The sequence below is a fragment of the Haliaeetus albicilla genome, chromosome 11 (assembly GCF_947461875.1).
Source record: "Haliaeetus albicilla chromosome 11, bHalAlb1.1, whole genome shotgun sequence".
NCBI classification, from domain to species: domain Eukaryota; kingdom Metazoa; phylum Chordata; class Aves; order Accipitriformes; family Accipitridae; genus Haliaeetus; species Haliaeetus albicilla.
The window spans coordinates 31,270,234-31,289,584 of record NC_091493.1 but is presented as its reverse complement, the minus strand read 5'-3'; the positions used below and the strand labels follow the sequence as shown (position 1 = coordinate 31,289,584).

The following is a 19,351-nucleotide window of genomic DNA, read 5'->3' as shown; positions in this document are numbered from 1 at the left end:
AAAACTTAATATAGAAAAATTAGCATGACCAAAACAGTTTCAAACCCCAATCTTCAAATGAAAGTGCAAAATGAATTTGAAACTGCAAACGAAGTAACATTTGTCTTAGTAAACAGCAATTTGTACAGATAAGGTTATTTACACAAGAGCTCAACACATTTTTTCCATCTGTATTATTTGACAAGACGGATCCAAAATTCAAGAAAAGTAAAATTGAATAAACAAGGGTATCCGTATATTTAAAAATCAATTTCTTTTATTACTCCACCTAATACTAAATCAGCACAATGCAACTGCCATTTTAAGGAAGTCTTACAAAGTTTGAATGAGCAAGTGTACTTCATTACAAAAGATAAAAGTTTCTTCTTCGCTACAGTGAATACAGGTAATTTCAGAAGCTGTGGCTTATAATTATTCAGTGCTGAAAGGCTTTTAAAAGGTCCATATTGAAAACAGTGACCCCCAGCTTCCCCTCAGAATGAATGGAGGTAAAAATTCTCATTTTGCTGGAATGCTGGTTGATAACTGTTAGGCAAAACATGCATTTCTTCATTACAGTGCGGTCTGCAAGTTCATTTAAATAACAATATCATCCAGCATAAAAGTCACAAAAGAATTATCTGGCAATTTCAATATGTTGAAATGTATTATTAGTGCTAACAATGGGCACCTTGAGTAAATAAATGAATGTCTTTTATTGGCAGCATTACTTCCGATTATTTAGCTTTATGGAATACCAAACTTTATAATTCAACACCTTGGTCAAGAGTGTTTGCTTGTGTAACTTATGAACTAGAATTGACATTTTTAAATGTCTCTCTAATTTCCTCTTCCTTTCCTCATGGCTCCCAAGAAAGTAAAAAAAATACATTGCCCACGGACAGGGAGCAGTATTTTGTCCTTTCGTAAGATATTTAAAGAGCCACCTTCATACTGCCATTATTTTTCACGCAAAAAATAAACCCCAAATCTAGAAATTAGATTTTTTTTGCAAAAGATACCAACCCAATATTTATAAATGATATCTACAGTATACAAAATGCCTCAACAGACTTTTCTGACCTGCAAATCCCGCAGATCTCACAGAAAAATTTAACATTTTAGAATCTTATTATTACAGGAGTATCACCCCTATCTCAAGAGATTCCAAACCAGTTCATTACCATTAAGATACAAATTACAGCACAAGAGGCGTACAACCCCTGGGCTTGATACGGTGTCCAAAACCACAGGATGACTGCAAGCGCTCTCCTAGAAAGTGTTCCCAGGACCTGTCTCCTAATGGCTCCAGGAGGAGGAGCTGTGTTGGTTATCAGAGATCTCACTGCACTTGACTTTGCAGGCTCTTTTCCCCTAGCTGCCTTTCAGATACGCTGTCCTCCTCTGCCCTGCCAGCCCTTCACCACTGCCCCTTCGGATGAAATTTCCACCCCTACAGCAGAGCCGATGCCACAGAACGGATGGCTCGGTGCGAGGCTTGGTGGTTCAGCTGATATCTCCAGGAAAGGTTAAGTTTGATTTAAGCCTCTGGTCTTTGCACTGAAATGACTGAAGCACACCCCTTCACAGTCGATTTTGTCAGGTCTGCTGTAGGGTTGGTAACCTCGGGCAGATGGATGGGATGGACAGCAAAGAGATGGTAATGTCTTATACACCACGGCTAGATTCCTTGGAGTACATCTGTCAATATCCTGCTTCTACCGAGTTTGTTAGTCACTTCTTCACACCCAAGATATCCACTTAAAAGGATACCCAAAAATAAATTGTCTCACATGAAAATGGCAGGTTCGGTTGAGCCTACAGAAAGAAAAAACTTTTCCCAGAAGACAATGAATACAACCAAGTTGTGCAGCATGACTCGGGCAAACATATTTATACCATTAACATACAGATGATCCTAAAAATGGATGGAGACTGCTGGGATATGCTGAACCAGACAGCAGCTTGAAAACATGGATATACTAAAATGATCCTTTCTTTTCTACCAGTGTAGCAAGGATGCAGTTTATGATTCAGGAAGACAAAATTTACTTATTTTCACACATCTGCAGGTAAAGAGAAATACAGTTCTGTTTAACATTAGCTATATTGCTTCCATGACAATACATGGCCTGGCACAGCATCAACCTCAAAGGATTGCAGAGTTTATAATGACTGACAAGATAGAAGTCAGCCTTGTAATTAAGACAGCATATTCAGATACGGGAAATCAAGGTTCATTTCTCAATGTTGTAATGCATTCTCTGCACCACCTTTGGTAGGTTACAATCTGTGCATCCGGAGCGTACGGCAGAGATAACACTACTCCCTTCTCTCGTTCTTTGTCTTGACAACCAAGAGTATTACCTCACCAGTGCAGAGGATTTCTCTTAATTTGTGTTTATATGGTAATTTGTACAACATGGCCCTAATTTCAGATGGAGACTCTATGCACCACTATACTTCTAAATAAAGCCTGGCTAGATTTCTTCAAGTCCACAGAGCCAAATTACAGCAATTCATTTAAACAAATTGAGGAAGGGTTGTATATGGGAAGATATAAAGGGACCGAACATGTGGTTAGCAAAGGGGAGTTTCTTGTGCTGTTAATCCAATTCCAGGGTGACTGCTGGGAAGCTTCTTTACTCAGTAAAGTCCTTATTTATGAAGAGAGTCTACACAGAACCGCTGAGGACAAAAACAATGAACAAGTGTCATGGCTAAACTATCTTTGCTTTTATAATTGGCCCATTTCAAATGTCTAATAGAGAAGTCTACAAAATCAGAACCACTGGGTCAGAAGCACTATATTGTTTTTATCCGATAGGTCAATGCCATCAACATCCTGCAGCTAAAAAAAGTATGTTCATCTGTGAAAGTATTTATAAATATTATACAAGTGCTGCAAGGAGTAGATAGCAATGAATAGTAGTAGCCTGTGACGTCTCCAACATGTGGTACTGAAAATCCAAAAAGCAATTTGGCACTTTCAAATGCTGGCACTAAATACGGCCAAGTAATGTGTTTCTACAGCTCTCATTCTATACATGTGTGATCTCACCCTCAGGTCTATAGCCAAATACAAGAAAAGAAATAAGGGGGAGCTGCAGAAACATGTGAGAAAGAAATACTAAATAGTAGACCATTCTCCTACCCCTGTTGCTATGTGGCACAGAGACGTTAGCAATGGAAATTCTGCTGCAGGCAGCCAAAAATTCAAAGAGAAGAATCCAAGCAGCAACAGACCTGCAAAGCTCAAGAAGATCCTACAGCCAGACTTACAGTCTGTCTTAGGTTCCCTGCACAGACAGGTCTGATCGAGCATGCCACCTTTTTTTTTTCTTTTTATGTAAGCATAAAAATGGTTCATTTCTCCTGATTTCAGCATATTTTTGATCTAATGTGCAAACTGCTAGACAGTCCCACACTAGAGATCAATATCCAAATACTGCAAAGGGTTCTGATAAAGTATTAACTTAGTGCTCTGACCATTTATTAATGGTAGCTTTCTCAGTTATTACAACCATCATGTCAAAACTCGAGCCAAAGGAATTTACCCAGGCTCTGTCCAAGGAATATGACACAGGAATGTAATACACATATGGCAAAGATTTAATGTATGTGATGACTGCTAGGCAAACCATGTTTTTATTGTCCAAGAAACAATGGCATATTCAAATCCGGTATAAGTAAGGATTGAATAATGATGTTAGATCATCACACCATGAGGGAAACACACAAGAAGATTTTTTTGAAAATTTCATATTTCTTTGAACGAAGTAAAACGATACAGAGGACAGGCAGACCATCAGGAATCCGATGGCTTTGGGGAAGAGGGGGGCTGGCATTTTTTTATTGCCAGCAATTTTCTAATGAACTGTTGACAATCACAGATGTTCTTACACCTCAAACAGCTGGGGTTCTCAAAAATTCACCATGTGGCCAAGCATCAAATTTTAACTGGCTTTTACCTGCCTTTGCAGTTCTGACTACTGAGAGTAAGCCAGTGGTTTACATTTTTGCTGTTAGTAGTTGCTAGCTAAATTAAAAATTTTTCACACAGGAGTAATGGTAGCTTGCTTTTGCCCTGTTGTGTAGGTAAACACTGCAGCTTAAAACCAGGAGTAAACAACAAAATGAAAGGCACCTTGTAAAAGCAACAATAAAGGCAAAGCAAATTTACTGTTTAGAAAGAAATATACTGTTTTTCACGTAACTCTTTAAAAGCGTCATTAAAACGTGCACAAAATCACCAGATCTCCACAGCCCTCTCCCTTTTTTGGCCACCAAAAAAGCCAATTGATAATGGAATTGTAACCAATCCCCAAGCCATGAAATTGTCACAGCAGCAATGATACAAGATTGAAGGTAAAAAATAAACATTAAGAATTAAAAACATGGGACCTGCTATCAGACAATCACTACTTCTCCAGGTTATAGGGATCCTCTGGTCTTTGTGATTGCAAACCAGAGCATTTACTGAGAAAGCGACTAGAACAGGATGTAAAAGTATCTTTATAGTCACTGCTCTGGTTTGATATCCTGAAAGAAATTAGAGTAAATTCAGAATTGCCCCGAATTACACAAGAAGCCAAACTATACAAGTCTCAGAAATCACCTGGAGATTGTTGCTTTTACCTAGTTGCATCCTCTAATCCAAGGGTGGAATAACTGCCATACACCTCTCCACAACTTGAGGGTCTCAAAATGCCTTAGTTATTTTCCCATGACAGGCTGCGCCATCTGATTTTGATAGAAGACAAAAATTGAACTTTTACATGGGGCTTTTTAGAGGCTTTTTTATTTGGGAACTATCCTGATCTTAAACAGTTTTCTTCTATTGTAAGAAATACTGTTCTTGTTAGCTTATGCTAAAATAGCAGTATGCATAAACTGGTACTTCTTGAATCTTCTCTCTCAAGTAAGGTATTTCTGAACTTGGTAACCACACCTGAAACATTCTGTCTTTTTATGACCTAGCAAAATGGCTGGTACTCTAAAAATGTGTTTATTTTTCAATGATATGTATTTGATAGTTTGACTTGGTTTTAATCATCTAATACAGAAGTGATGTGCTAATAATGACAACAGAAGTACCTGAAGATACCTTTCATTTACAGATTTCAAATTTAAGATCTCCCAACACTTCATGAGAATTGTCACCTTCACTTCAAAAAAAACAGGAAAAAAAAATAGCAGAAAACACATTTCATATAGTGAAGAGAGAGAAAAAAGTCCAGCCAGATTACATATTCCAGTCTGGTATTACAATGCTAGATGGCACAATCCAGTTCTCTGTTGTCAATTAATGCATATAAAAAGTAAAACAAAGAAATTATCTACAACTGGTACTTTAGAACTGGTTTGCACATGTCACAGTCCTGGTAACAATTATTCTGATGACTTCTACTATGTATTACAAGTGCGTATTACTTTTAATCTTGCAGATTAAACTACAACAGACTGTCACACTGTGGTTCCTCCTGTATGGAAAAAACTGCACCTAGTGTCCTCCTTACACGAGCAGGACCGTAAGGCACAGGGGCTGCTGGACCAGGACTATGAAGAGACCAAGATTCCCAGTAGCTCAGCACACCCCAGTGCCCAGAGCTCCCACCCGATTAGCAGTTCGTGATGCTTCACTCTTCAGGGGCATGGGAGGACCTGTAGCAAATGCACCCAAGCTTTTGTATTTAATTTGCTCTCTCCTTACGCATTCACAAGAAACGCATGGGAACAAGTGTAAAAATATGTACAGCTGTTTGCATGTCACTGAGGCACCATGTTGTGGTACTCTCTAGGCTTAGGCCGGATTTCTCTAAGATGGGACCGCACCACATAACTTACTGAATCATGGTTTCTCCTCCTCTTGTGCAGAAAGCCTCTCTCTTCTTCTGTGGTCTCTTTCAGTAAAAAAAAGCAACCTCTCAGGAGAGATTGCCTTGCTTGTTCTCCCCTGCCCAAGCTCTCTGCGCGTTCTCCAAAACTTTATATTTTAAAGGGTTGTGCTAAAACAACTGGCCTTTTGCTCTATCTCAGGGGATGTTTTATTGTTGCAGACCCCAAGCCTGTGTCAAGAAGCCAGAATGAATGGGATTTCAAAAGCTGCTCCCATCCTATTGTGCTATGAAGCATCTTTTGAAAAGGAGCCAGCCTGTCACTCACTCTGCATGGTTAGCACCTTCTCCCTTCCCAGGGAATCTCAGTCCAAAATGGAGATAAGACAACCATGGAGAAGGTAAATTAGCCCAATATTCAAAGTGGAGATTGCAGTCAGGTATACGAACACAGTGTACCTATGATTTCAAGGAGAATTTGTAGATTTTACAGAGCGCTGTGATATAATCCAGCATCACTGTATACACGCATGTTTTGTTGTTTCTTCAGCATAGTTTAATAGTTACATCAAACATAATGAAACAGACTTTTGATTAAAAAAAAAATAGTTTTTTGAAAAAAACCTCCTGTAAGGCTTTCCTCAGATACCCCCAATATAAAAATTTCTCTGTCTCTTTCTCTGTCAGATAGCTCCTTCCTTTTCCTCCTCACCTCATAAAAAGTAAATCATCCTCAAAAAGGCCAAGTAAAATTTTAAAGCAATATTTTCTTCTGTAGTCATGTAATGTTTGGCTCTGTTCCAACTCTTATGCAGGAAATCTAGATAACATCTAGATGGCAATGACATTTTCGTTGAAGAGAAGCTACTGTGTGGATCTAATTTTTTCCCTCCTAAATGAAGTAATTCAATTGTAAATGACCAAAAGCTCTATTCTACGCAGTTACCCAATACACTAAAATAACGAAAAGCTACTGAAGACTACCTCCATGTGAGCCCCTAACTCATAAGCACTTATTTATCTTATGGTCTGGCATGAGCTCCAGCCAAAGCTTTTTTTGGTCAACCTTCTGAGTTGTCATCAAAACCAGAAGTCGCCACGGGGATGTGGATGGACGGAGAGTGCTGACACGTGTGACAGCAGATTACATTGGACTGAGTGAAGCTGTATCCTGCTGGGCTCCTGGCGGTTATCGACTTCACTGGAGAGGTGGCTGAATGGGAAACAAATCTACTTGTGAACAGCTGCAGTTTACAGCCCGGTATTATACTGTAAATTAAACCAATGTCAGGCTACATTAATATAGCAGATTATAAACAGCGGTGGAGGAACAAATGCACATCCCATTCAGCTATCACCACGGCGGCTGTACTTCCCAAAGAAAGGCAGTATGTACAGCCATGACTAGAAACTGCTTCAGCCATGCTAGCTTAATTCGCTGTTGAATGTGTCTGTAAACCCCAGACATAATGCATGAATAAACCTGGTTTCCTTTGTGAATTGAGCTGGGACATAGGGAAAAAACCTATTTCAAAGAAGAGAAAAAAAACCACCTTAGAAGTCAAAACAGGCACAGATTATAATCACATAAAGTTTTAAAATATGAAACGAATGAGCAAATACTCATCCCAAAGACTACAAATGTTGTATTGTCACTGTCTTCACGGCTTAAACAGAGGTGATCCAGAGACATGGAAATGACCAGTGGGGCAAGGAGGACTGCACCAGGCATCCAGCCCAGAGATCAGCTGGAAGCTTTGAGGGATAACCTGCCTCCTGCCCTTCAAAGCCAGGCCCAGTAACAATGTGAGAAGATGGACAGAACAGGTTGAAACAGACACACTGATAGGTGTAACAAGCTTGGGGCAGGGGGGGGCGAGGGGCAGGAATCATGTTTGGCATCTCAAAGATCACTAAGTCTAGACCCCTGGAAAACATGTAGCATCTACACATGACACAGAGGTGGAATTTAAGCACCTCTATTTAAGATGGAGAATTGCAGCTTTGGCAGAAGAGGTGGAAAGCAGTCCCTGCCCAGCCTCTCCTTAACCTGGCTTCTATGCTTAGCTCGGATTTATGAACCCCACGCTTGGAAGCAGGCCCCTAAAAGATAGGAGTGGCAAATTTCCTTTGCAATGACCAGGGCTTAAACGTCCACCTTCAACCAAGGGTGAATCATATCACCAGATAAAACCTTTTGAAAGCAGAGTGTCAGTAAAGCACACTTAAACATACTGACATATATATAATATTTTCCTAGTGGCATATTTCATGGACTCTAACCTTACAAAACTTTTGAATTTATGGAAGTTTTGCCAATGGCAAAGTGTCACTAGAAATGTTATATAATTAGGACTAAACATGAGAAAAAAGAAAGACTTAAAGTTGAAACTATCCATGAAATCACAAGTGCCTGCTTTACTTAGGTTGTAGAACTGTATTTGCAATGATGCCAGAACAGTATAACTAGACATGTTCAAAGAGTAAAGAACAAATAATAACTAGTTAAATGCTATGCAACCGCCTAAAAATACTATCATTAAGTTAAGAAAATGGGTTCTCCTAGAACATTAAAACTACCCATTAAATGAAGAAACTAGTAATTGGTACTACTGAGTTGTGACACTTCATAACCTGTGCAGGAAAGCAGCAAATGAGATCTAGGGAAAATCACTGGAAGCAGAATTTAATTTGTACTGTAATATTATCATAGTCAACTACAGTCTAGAAAACCACAGAAAGATAGGATAATGAAGGCAAGGTTCTTAAAACCATGAAGGGAAGGAACTCCTGAACCGTGATTGAAACTTAACATTCTCAAACTACCTGACTGGGTTATGGTACTGCAGGACAACGTTCCCTGAGAACCGTGTAATATCAACACACAACCTCATGAGCTTAAAGCCAGTGCTTCTTCTTTAACCTTAACATTTTTGCATGGTTAAACATTCCCAGCCACGTGGAAAGAGAGAAGGGAAGGGTGGGGGAATCCAAACACCAGTCCTACTCTTTGCTACTGTTGTTTTTCCCCCAGTTAATTCCCCTGATTTCACTGCCACTGAGCTTGTATAAAATTGAGAACAAGCCCAGTCAATCACATAAATTATTAAATTCTGAATATGAATATATGCTTTAGTGAGGGACAGGCTGGAAAGAGCATGGGCCAAAGCCAGCTTGGGTGGAACTGCTAAGAGACCAGTGGTTTAAAAACCACCTTCGACTTTTGATGGCCAGAGTCCCCTGCCAGTATTTGCAGCACTTCAGAAGAGGAGAAACAAGCAAGGTGGTAGAGTTTACATTGGACCTCTCAAGTTTGCTCTGCTCAGAAGAGATGAGAGCAGGACAGTTGCACCAGGCTGGGGGTCTGCAGTTTTTGCAGCCACAGAACAGCCCTGTGGCCTCTCTCCCTCCCTGGGACTCCACACAACCTGAAGCTGATCAGATTGAAGGACTCACGGATCAGCTGCTCCACAAGTTGTACAGTGCTAATGCTTAGTCTCCACAAGAATCTTTTTCTGGCATTGCTATGCTGGCTAGAAAGAAGAAAGACAAAACCAAACCAAACCCTGCCAACATCATTTTTCCAGCAAAACTTCCAGAGTTAATGTAGCAGTAGTGACAGAAACACGCTATTGTTGACTCAGCTAATGTCCTTCAGAGAAGCAGTGTAGCTATGCCAGGGATAACAGACCACTGGCACCAGCACCAAGTTTGGCACTGACCTTGATTGGGACTGGTGCCAACTACAATGAGTTACAACACCTTCCCAAATAAAGTATGGCAACAGATTCACCCAAGGTTCCCTGAGAGTGAGATATGCTAGTAGGAAAAACTCCTCAGGCAAGCGTGCAATATATCACCTATAGGGTACTTCAATGAACTGACAATACCAAAATGGCGGCTGGAACGGAGAGACGGTGTTGTTGAACCTAGACTGGAACAGGGGTGACACAGCTTAAGAAATAGGCTGTTGACTACGCAAAGGGAAATGTCAGCTTGACAACAAGGTAATCGGAAACGATTGCCGACTCTCTCTTTGTATCTAGATCTGCACATCAGAGCCTGTGGTTTTGACAATGACCATCAATTTACGGGGCTGCTACAACATTTGTGTCATTATCTTCCACTGAGACACTGAATTAATTCATATTTATTTTTTGAGTGACTCAGGGCAGCATGTTACACAGGCAGTAATAATACTTGAATTAGCACAAGGTTGAGCCATCAATGGCTCTTAAGCTAATATTACTAGGACAAAACAAAAATCCCATTAAAAGGACAGCATGTTCAGCACTGAGCACTAGAGTATTTACATACTAAATCTTATTAATAAACACTCCAGTGTAGTGAGAAAACAAATAGATATCAGCCTGAAATATTTAAGTACTGAGTCCAATACTGCTGAGCCAGCATTAGCTGTCATAATTGATGGGAATTGTTTACACAGACTCCATTCCTTCGGTTACGCAAACAGATCCCGTGTAAACACTAGACCGAACACATTGGTGCGTGGCCCCATTCCAGGCTACTCGGAAATGCAAGATAGTTCGAGTCTCAATGACAGCATCACCCCATGGCCAGAGCTCACAAAGCAGGGATGAGGCAACCTACACTGAAACTCCTCACTCAGGACATACATGTGACACTGGGCAAATTGCTTTCACTCAGAAGGAATTTTTTCTACTCCTCTAAAGCCCATTTTTCTCCCACAGCTCTTTAAGAATTATGGCAGAAAGTGCAAAGATGAGTGTTCTTAATTACTCCTATGGAAAAATCCTATAGGATTCAGTAACTGGGGTGGGGATGGGTTGGATTTTTATCTAGGATGACAGAAAAGATTTCTGCAACGGAAACTTAGACGATGAGTCAAAGCCTTACAGAAAGAATACTCACTTTCACTAAATTTGAATACAGTTGTGAGAAAAAGCTTCAGAGCCCTGCTGACACCAGATTTTCTTACTCAAATTCGCTATTTCTTTTTAGAGGAGAAAAACATTTCTCCCAGTATCATCATCTAGAAGCTATATTTTTCTCATGTCCCATTAAATACCTTTTTATAATCTTCCTGTTCTTTTTTTAATATTAATGTAATGTATATATCCAGTTATTTTATAAACTTTGCCAGCATATGACATGATGCTAGTGCTCATAAAACTAAAGCTGACTTCATTATGTTTTACTTCAGGACAGTTATCAGGGGAACACTGTCTGATTCAGAAGAAAGAAAACACGCTTTCTTCGTGCATTAGAATGCTATCAACTTATGATACCTAAATAAACTTTACTAGGGTGAAAAAGTTTACTATACACTCATAAAATGGACCCATTGCTGAAGCTCCTAGTGTTTGTTTGACGTTTTATGGCTGATGGGCAAGGATACTAAAAGGCAATTATGTGGTTGAAATGGAGTTTCATAGTTTACAGACAAATTTAAGATAAACATTCAAAGCAGACTCTGGATTTTGCAGCAGCTACCCATTTGAGCCATACCCTTATAAAATCTATCCAGGGTAACATCGTCACATTTAAATCACATTAATACTACTAATTTGTTAATTTAGCAAAGCCGTAAAGCTCATTAATAGTGCTAGCAAACAATTATCATAGCATGGTGAAAGTTAGCTTACCAAGTGGAAATACGAAAGTGTGACAGAGAGACAGGGAGAGTCAGAAGGGCTGTGTATTTCTCAAGGATGAGTTTTCATGACACTGGCCTATAGTCCACATCAAAGTTAACACAACAAAATCCATTGGATAATTTAAAAAAAGTTTAGTTGAGAATCTGGAGAGTTTTAAACCTCCTGAAAGTGAAGGCCAGTGAAGAAAAGCTTCCTCCCACAGCTCTGTCAATTCTTTTCATTCAGACCTGTAATATTCAGCCTGAGCTTCTAAGACCATGACTTCTTTAAAGCAAAGCCACTGTGCTAGAGGCTTTCCTATGAAGAAACTCAGCTGAGAACAGACAACTCTCTTCACAAACTACAGCATGTCTGAAGCGAGGTTGCAAGCACTACAAGCGAACGTGTTAACCACCATCTCACTGGCCTCCATCATCCTTCCCCTATCATCCCCACTTTAAAGAGCCTTTTCATAATTTATTGTCTGGGAGGCAAAATATTTAATGCTAATGTATTCAGGAACAGTATGCAGGAGGTTCGTAGGTTCAACAATCCATTTCTTGCCTTATCTGACAAAAGCAGTTTGACTATTTAATAACAACAAAAAATCCACTTTTTAAAACCCTGGGAGAAGATATTTGTTTTAATTAAGAAGCTGTTGATTAATTTAACCCTGTGTAAGCACCATATTTAGCTATCATTAAACTGAAAAATACCTAAGAGTAATTAACATGGCATCTTTTAAGACCTTTCTTCTAAAAGCTTTTAAGAACCTGTGTTCATTGTTTTCTTTCACAATAACAGAAATGCATACTTTCTGCATCAAACGACTGGAATATCAGAGCAGTTACCTTGCACGAGAAAGGTGTTTCTACCTCCTTTCTGGGATGCATCAAATGTGCTTCAATTACTCTTTAGAGAACCTGATGTGGACCAACACTCTACAGCACAGCTCCTGAGGTTCTGTCACAAAGCTATTAGGTCTCCTGAGGACTTGAGAAATTCATTGTACCTTGGCTTGTCTGTTTATAAAATTGGCAGAGCATTTTTAATTGCATTCTCACCTCATGCACTTGTCAGTTTATTTTGGGAAATAAAATTTGTTTCAAACCTTGAATTACACAGATTACAATGAAAGATTTCTTAGAGTGTTACCTGACTAGCTGTTAAACAAAGAATCCTCTGGTTTCTTAGAGGACTTCATGATGTGCGATGGCTAAGAAATATAGGCATTAATAAAACTTTTAAATTGTCATTATATTAGTGACTATATCTCTTGAGGACAGAATTATGAAAAGCACCGTTGTTTTCATATGTACAAGAAGTTGTATTTCAGCTGGCTGCTAAATATAACCAGCTAAAACCAAGGTCCATCACTTTTCCTCTGAATACTTCCTTACTTCCAAAGGAGTCAATTAAGCCAATGGAACTATTCACAGAACGAGGATATTGGAATTCAGCCTCTAAATCAGTCTGCTAACTGGTTAAATTGTGCTTTCTTAGGAAATAGTTAGAAAGCAATTCCAAGTTATAGCATAAATAGAGCAAAAGCTCCACAGCCAGACAAAAATCTTGGACTGCTCCAGTAATTAGAGGAAGTTAAGTCCCAGTTTCGCTCTAGTTTTTAAGCAGAGCTTTGGGCTATGTTATAGCTCCATTGTATACAAAATGGAGTGCTTCCCCCTATCTTTCCCCAAAATAAAGCTGTATGAATCATAGTACAAATTTTTCATTTAACGAGGCCTTTTATCTTGCAGAAATTAGAAGCACAGCACCTTCAGCTTCTAATTCATTACTTGTGTCTTAAAAGGAGGGCAAATTTCTTCTGAAGGACAAACGTTGGATACACTTTTAACTTGCAAATAATAAAGACATTTCTTGTACTTATTTAGAATAAAACCTAGCAGAAAAGGTCTTTGAGAGCAGAGTAGTTCTGGAAACGGCTTGGCACTAGCCTCGTAGTAAGAAAAGGTGAGAGGAATGTGAACCAAACTACAGGTGCTAGGAGAAAAAACACTTAATGCTATACATGTCAAATGGGTCCGCAAAGGCCTTTGAGAACCATGTACTACAGAATTAAGGGGCCTCAAAGCTTCCCGTTGAGATATCTCAAATTTCACTACCGTAAGAACTTGCCATTACATAACATAACCAGACCCCAATATCACTTCACAGTGCATCCTGATGCTGATTACATGTCATGCTCTAGACTTTACTAGAGAAACAATGGCGTTTGAAACCAATACCCAAGGGCAGCCTTAAGCTTTTTAGCTATGAGCTACAAGACCTTAAATGGGTCTACAGTTTCCTCTCCCAGGCAATAACATAACATCCCCCAAAGGCTTCTGGCATTGCACGTGAAAGAGTGTGTGGGCCCTTCTGGCCAGCGTTCAGCACTGCGAGAAGGACAGCAGGGCATGCACCCGTCCTGGTAGGGGAGAGGCACCCATATGGGTGCAGAACCCACCCGGGAATAAATTAGTTAATTAACTCCCTACAAAACTCAAAAGGTACAGGAAGGTTCTAAACATTTTCATGGAAGGTAAAAGCTTTCAGAGAGAAAAGAGAGCTATGACAAAGAAGTACACATACACACTGCTATATGTGACCAGAAATATATGCATCCGTTCAGGGGAAGTCTCAAAAATAACAAACTGCTTAGAAAAGCTGCAACGTTCAGGACCTACACATCACTGCCCAGTCTCAAACATCTCATGGACAATAAGCATCAATCATCAAACTGTCAGTTCAAAACACTGTTGATTACGTGGCTGTGGGTCACCAGCTGTCCACAAGAACAGCTGGGGAACTTGGATTGAGTTGCCTTCACTGTATTAAAATTCTGCAGTAACAGGCTAGTAGTTTTCTCTGCAGGTGTGATACAGAAGAATACAAGGCCACATTCTTCAAAGTTACCTCCAGCCTTGTGTGAAGGATAGTTGTGCTGTATCAGAAGCACATCAGAAACTGTTCTGGAGTCACTGTTCAACCTAATGACCCCTTGAGACACCAAGTTATGCCATCCATAGACTGGCAGACAGTAAAAGGGAAGGAAGGGTACCTAGCAGAGGGACTCAAGGATGATGGTCTGCACAAAAGCCAACAATATAGAAACCTTGCCAAGGGATAAAAAACTTTCCCATCTTCCTTCCATCCCTCTTTGTCATTAGCCCTTTCCATGGATACCTTATCATGGAGCCTTTTTACATTAATACAACTACCAAGTTAAACCAAAACAGGATGGTAATGGAAATCTGTGGAATCCTTGTAAATGCAGTATGACAGCTTACATTTTATGACATAAACTAATTAAAACATGCTTATTTTGTTTCTAGAACAGCATTTGAACTCAATGAAATAAAATATTTCATGGACGTCAGCAGAGACAGAATGGGAAACAATCTATCACATCACCAACCTAGAGAAACATGATGTGTATCCGCCAACACAGACAAAACCAGGCATACACACAGCTGGGTGGGCTGCAACTCTACAATTTTGTTCACTCGTGAGAAACCTCTACAGTCAGCAGTTGATAGTCTGAGAAAAAAGTGTGAAAAGCCAGAGACTACAGACACACTGCATTTTCACAGGAAAGCCCATCAAAACTGAACAAGCCATTCTAAAGCTTCCAATTTGCTTGTGACTCTAGGATGCGATTTCTCCTTGAGTCTTGGTTCTACACATTAGATCTCAGTAAAGAGATTCCCAAGAGAACATCACTTCAAGCATCCAAAACAAGGGCCCTTTTTATATCTGGCAAAATAAAAGCATGAAAGACCTGAAAAACACCATTAACATTTTTAATTAGTCCTGTTTTTCAAAAAACTGATTTGTATCTTGTATCATATTTAGGCAATAATTTGTTGGCCACAGATGTTGCTCCAAAATTGGAAGCAGAATTTCTTTATATTAGGGATTTTTAATAAGGAAGAGGAAGACTCCTATCTAGAACAGAATAAGGTAAAAAAAAATTATAAAAGTGTATATTTAATAAATTATATATATATAGTCCTATTACCAGGGAAAGTAGTAAATTTTTGTTGTTTCATAATGCCGTAACAATCTGATAAAGATCCCACTTTGTACACAATCTATTTCAGTTTCTCCATATGGTTTAAATGTAAGGCAAAAGGTCAAAACACAACCTTAAATATTTAAACTGGTCAATGACAGTCACACTGTCAATGAATTATGTCAAGTTTAAATATGGATAGCCTTTGAGGTAACCTCAAGTACATGTCATGGCTTTCTAATGAGTTATTAAGCTATGAAATATTTCTGAATTTTAAGCAAGACTAAGGAGTAGAACCCAAGTAAAACAAATTAAAAGGATAATAATTATGCAACATCTTGAGATGTACCAGACAGTCACACTATGCATATATCAAAAAATACATTAATAAACTGAACATATTAATAAAAAGCTAAGACTGGCCCTTCAAGACCTCAACACTAATTGGAAAGGATTTAGACAGCATATCTTGAATAACTTCCATTAACAGTTTTGGTAAGTCACTTTTCAACTATCTAAAATTGGAATAACTTACTCTTAAACTATACAGTTCATCTACTGTATTATCATTTGTGAAAGATCAGTAAAACATCATTAGACAGTTTGAGTAATGAAGCAATTGTCTAATTGCCCCGACTTGAATCCTATTTCTGATGAACTTAGATGATTAACCATGAACTGGTTTCTAGATTTTAAGCACCACAGTTCAATTAAAGGCCAATGATTATCATGATCCCTGAGATAATTTATTTTGAACTCTGAAGAATTCTTTCAAAAAGGGTGACGCTTAAGCGGATTTTATTTTTAACGAAGAGGCAAGCTTCAGAGCCAAGAGGTAGCTGTTATGCCACCGTACCTAGAAGGGTAGGAAGCCCACACAACCCTGCAGTAACTTTGTGATCTGCTGTGGTACCATCCTGTGGAACAAAGAGAGATTATTGCAGCAGGAACAACTACTGGGCCTCCCATTTGGCAGCTGACAAGTTGCTTCTGGGTCTTTCAAGTAACAGCCACTTACCCAAAGTCTTTTTAGGAAAGTGTGAGTACATACCTGAACATCTAGAGCCCACACATCAGGAAGCCAGACAGCCATTAACAAAAGGACTTTGCGCAGGCAAAACTCCTGCTGAGCTGGGAGACGGACTGCTGACCCGCACCACGACAGTAATGCCCAGGGACATCTCATGTCAGGGTTTACCCAAACAGCTACGTGAGGATCAGGCCCAAGCCACGGCAACAGCTACCTTGAAGCCTATGACACCCGCTCCTTTAATTGATCCCAGGCTGTACTTCATGGTCTAGATGAATTTCTGTGATTCCCTGATATTTGCACTCTCTGGGATTTTCATCTACTGCCGGCTTGCAGATAGAGAATCTCCTTCTAAGGCTTCTGCTCAGTTTTATTTTCTGCTCCTCTCCTCAGAGCAGAGCACACAACGTTTTGGGCATGTACCTGCCAACTACACAGACCCTGGCTGCAGCTCAGAAAGCAGCTTCCAGGGAGAGGGAAGAAGGAGACTCCAGAGCAAACTCACCAGTTATACCACTTACCGCAGGAGGGAGACCAGGAGACCCTAAAAGTGATGTCCTACCTGAAAATTTAACCATTGGGCTACTCTAGAATGGGTCTCTCCTAGCTCTCCTGTTGGAAGTGTTCAGAATTGAACAAAAACGCCTACCTTGCACCTGCCGTGAGAGTAGCCATAAGGCTACAGTTAGTTGCTCTTCCTTTCTGTGATGGCATAAACTGAGCACACTGAATTTGGGAGCCCCGGGACTTAGGATTGGCATCCAGACACTGATCTGAATATAAAAAAAGTGAGCACTGCAGCTGGATTTTCCATAACTCACGGAAGTGCCCTAACCAGCACATTATCTGCTGTTTGGGGGCACAGAGAAGGGCGTGAGGGAAAGGAAGAAAGCATGCACATCTTCCTGAAAATGCAAACGTTTTTCAGGTGGGAAAACTGTTCACCTCCAATGACTGTTGGATGGATTGTATCAGCAACAAATTGTAGTCAAAGGGTAAGTAATCAGTGCTTTTTAAATCAACAATTTATGATAATCAAAGCTATTCATTATATCTTTTTGTATTGCTTATAAATGGAGTAGGCTTAACTCTATTCTGCAAAATATGATACCTTCAAATATGTTTTTGGAAATGAGTATCTACTAAGTTCAGCTGCTTGCTTGTACCTGTAGCTACCTGAACTTAACCCCCTCATACAAAATATCCAGACCACAAGAACAGAATAATACCCTTAGGAATGACACGGTTGGTAATATCTGACTAATGTAATTCTTCTGATAAACTTCTGAGTGCTTTTCTCAAAGCTGCAATGCCCTCTTCTTTATAAATGTGGTAAGAAACAACAACAGTCTCCGAATGACTGCGAATATCTGAGAACACCTCATGTCATTTCAGAAGATGCAGGTAAGGAGAACACTGTGTCACAGGGACATACAGAGAGAGAGAGGACACCATGCTTCCCAGTGAGCACTTGGTAGAGCAAAAGTGCCCACCTATGGGAGAGTTAGAGGGGAAAAGAATAGCACCTTGTTGTGATGGTGTTGCACTGGGTCAGGAGTTTTGCCACGGGGCACATTCAGACCTTTGTATTTGTTCATAAGCAACAGCCCTGTCATGCCAAGAGCAGAAGTCTCCCTTGATTTGATGAAATCTACATCAAGGTGCAGTATCACCGACTCAGCTCTTCCCTTTAACCCCCCCTGCAACACAAAGTGTATTACAAGTCTGCTACAGGAATCACTTCATCCAACATAGATACGCACAAGTCTCAAGGGTGGAAAGTGGCAGCTGTTCAACACATTCACTCATAGAAACATTGCTCACCATCAGTATTTGTTTTGCTATTGTTACACAGTTATGTCCATAGGTCTGCACCAGCCCCCTTCCCCCGCAGTGAAAATGACTGAAATATTTGTTTGCTTTTCAGAAACAACCCTATAATGGCATTTTTTTTCTGCAAATAATGCTTTGTGAACTGCAGATTAATGAGTAAAACAAGTGGTTAAAGATATCTTTTAAATATCATTCCTTTCTCTACTCATTTTATAGCTCAAGAGCCATGTGTCTCTCTTTAACATGTGATTTGCAATGTAATACTCCATGAGCTTCCATATCTGTCTTGTATAATAGTTTCAAATAAAATTTGGCTCTCTGTATATCTTAACCTTGGGAACAGGACTCTTAAAATCCTAGAGGCCAAATACCAATATCCCTATAGGATTATCATGCACATCTGCATTTCTGGAAAGATGATATTTTTAAGGGAAAAGCTTTCAATTAAACGCTCCTCCAGAAACCATTGTTTTGCCCAGCTCTTTCTTGTTGCTCTCCTGGTAAGGGGCACAGCATAGGGCAACCTTTGCCATACTACAATTTCAGCTGGTAGGTGCCCTAAGAATAAATACTTGTAATAAGTTTTATTTTTGTTTAAATCTCCTTTAGATTTCTAGAGTTGAGGTATAGCTGCCCTGAGAGAGTCTGTGTTATAGCAAGAGGACTGGAGGAACTCCCTCATATCCCCACCTGAGACTTGATCTTACCCCGGCGTTTGCAGGCACAAAGCTGCTGGCAACCCGCTCAAACTGCGAATGAAGCTGCAAATGCCAGAATTTAGTCAGTTTTTTACATTTTTGCTTTCAGCCAAAGTACTTAAGGCACTGGGTAGAAGACACTGCAGATTCAGATGTAAGAGCGTTTCCATTTTAACCTCCTGTTTATAGTTCATTACCCAAAGTTTCTTAAAAGTTGCACTTTTAAGAAGGAAATTTCTCATTTTTGGTTTTGGCTTCTGCTTGCTTGGGGTTTTTGTTTGTTTGCTTGTTTGTTTGTTTGTGGTGTTTTTATATTTGAACAAATGAAGTTCAGCTATTTG

The 19,351-nt window shown here is 39.7% G+C and overlaps 1 protein-coding gene across 4 annotated transcripts in view; it reads right to left on the bottom strand.

The window, feature by feature from the left end:
* The window catches only part of VTI1A (vesicle transport through interaction with t-SNAREs 1A), a 276,308-nt gene that overhangs the window by 61,072 nt on the left and 195,885 nt on the right, over window positions 1-19,351 (bottom strand). The window lies entirely within an intron of this gene.